This window comes from Pinus tabuliformis, chromosome 3_2 (genome assembly GCF_031772625.1).
Source record: "Pinus tabuliformis cultivar Carrire ecotype Pingquan chromosome 3_2, CPIR1, whole genome shotgun sequence".
Lineage (NCBI taxonomy): Eukaryota > Viridiplantae > Streptophyta > Pinopsida > Pinales > Pinaceae > Pinus > Pinus tabuliformis.
In genome coordinates this window covers 523,149,040-523,151,208 of record NC_142302.1, presented here as the reverse complement: position 1 = coordinate 523,151,208, position 2,169 = coordinate 523,149,040, and the positions used below count along the sequence as shown (strand labels likewise).

Below are 2,169 nucleotides of genomic sequence, written 5' to 3'. Positions count from 1 at the left end.
CTCCATAGCCCAATGGACGAAGGCACTGTCTAGCTCTCCTAGAGATCTGATGTTCTTGGCACCTCCACAGAGTGGTAGCTGCCATCCCAATCGGAGCCAATGTTAGACTCAGTCTTGTCAGTCTTCTGTCAGAGTCGAATTCACCAAAGTTCATTTCTCTTCATTTGCAGTCATCAAATACTAGTTTGGTCAAAAAGGGTCATTTTAATCCTTGAGTCCAGGATTTTGCCTCCAGAAGTGTTCACTAAAGCCTGTAGGCCAAAGAGAGCTTCAATAAGGTTTCACTTCAAGATCCACATTATTAATGATGCTGAAGGATAGTTCTTCTTCAAAACTCTGTTTTAAAGAAGAAATTATTAAGTCGTTCAATACATGGTTGATAAAGTTGTACAACTCTTCAATGGCAGCAGCTATAGCTGCTCCTATCCCTGCAAAAGCACAAACAGAAGAACCATCATTTCAACTAAATAAGGTTACAGAAGAAAATGAAAGAATCGAAGGAATTTGTGGTGGAAAATATATTGTTTTAAGGCAAGTCAGAATATCAAGATGTGATGGTATTTCAGTCAGTAACATATGGGAAAGTGCTTGTTCTGGATAAGGTGATTCAGTTGACAGAGAAAGATGAATGCGCCTACCATGAGATGATAGCTCATCTTCCACTTTGTTCTATTTCATCTCCCAGAGAGGTATTGGTTGTTGAAGGAGGTGATGGGAGAGTTCTTCGAGAAATATGTCGACACAGTTCTGTGGAACAAATTGATATATGTGAAATTGATGAAATGGTTATAAATGTATCCAAACAATTTTTCCCAAACGTTGCTATAGGCTATGATGATCCTCACGTAAGGCTTCATATCGGTGATGGAACTGCCTTTTTGAGGGAATGTCAGGCCGGAAATTTATGATGCAATTATTGTAGACTCTACTGATCCAGTAGGTCCTGCAGAGGAACTATTTGGAAAACCATTTTATGAAATAGTGTCCAGAGCATTGAGGCATGGAGGCGTAGTTATAAGTCAGGTAGAAAGCTTATGGTTACATATGCATGTTATTCAAGATATTGTCACAACGTGCAGGTAGACTTTCAAGGGCTCTATTCACTATACATGGACATCAGTTCCAACATATCCAAGTGGCACAATTGGTTTTGTGATTTGCTCAAGTGAAGGACCACCAGTAGATTTCAAAAAATCCTGTTAATCCCATTAAAGAGCAGCGCTATATTAAATTGTAAAGCAAATCCATTGTTTTTGACAACCTATCTGCATGTCAAACATTCACAAAAATCCAAAGGAGAAAGCCGAATTTGGAGGTTGAAGAGTGAATTCCAGTGTTGGAGAGGCCGACAGTGTGTTGACAGTACACGCGGCGCATACAAGGAGCGCGCGGCGCACAGGCAGAGGGACATGTGACTTATAAAGCGGAGGTGACGGGTCCTCCTGGAGTTTTGGTGTCGGTGAAACCCACAGAACTTGAGTTTTCCAAAAAAGGGGAGAAGAAATCTTTTACTATAACATTCCCTGCAGAATTTGATACAAAGGTTCATCATTCAAATTCAAAAAGTCCGAGGAAACATTACAAAAACGGATTTGAGAAGAGAAAAATCAAAATCCATGGCTATATGAGAGATTTTCCATTCATTTGCAGGCCAAGAAAGCAAAGAGGAAACAATTCAAAGCGAGTTTAGTGCGTAAGAGTGAAATTGGGTGAAGATGGATGAAATTTGCTCAGCGCGGTGCACTGGAAGAAGGCGCGGTGCACATAGGCCGCGTGACGCGTTGGGTGCTCCTCCACAATGCATTTTTTGCACTGACATGGCGCACTCACTAAGCGCGGTGCACTGGGAGTGCACGCACTGCACAGAGCCCCAAGGCCGAATTTTATCATTGATTCATCAAAAATTTCAATTTGTTGCGGCTCAATTCTTCTCCAAGAGCCAGAAGGAATCATTATATTATCTACAGCTTGATGTTAAAGGCTACCGAGATGTCTATGCTTCATTTAATAAGTCTGTTGAAGCTTGAACAACTTGATGGTGATGAAAAATATCATGCAGAGCAGTATGGACTTCAGGAGGCAAGAAAAGGTGTTCTTTTACTTGGTTTTTATCCTGTACTACAAATTCAGTTGAGGCGATTTGAATATAATTTCATGCGACACAACAGT

At 40.8% G+C, this 2,169-nt stretch overlaps 1 pseudogene; it reads left to right on the top strand.

Annotated features, from left to right (window-relative positions):
• Nucleotides 1-485: 485 nt before the first annotated feature.
• On the top strand, nucleotides 486-1,237 carry LOC149181614 (spermidine synthase 2 pseudogene; annotated as a pseudogene).
• The last annotated feature ends 932 nt before the right edge of the window (nucleotides 1,238-2,169 follow it).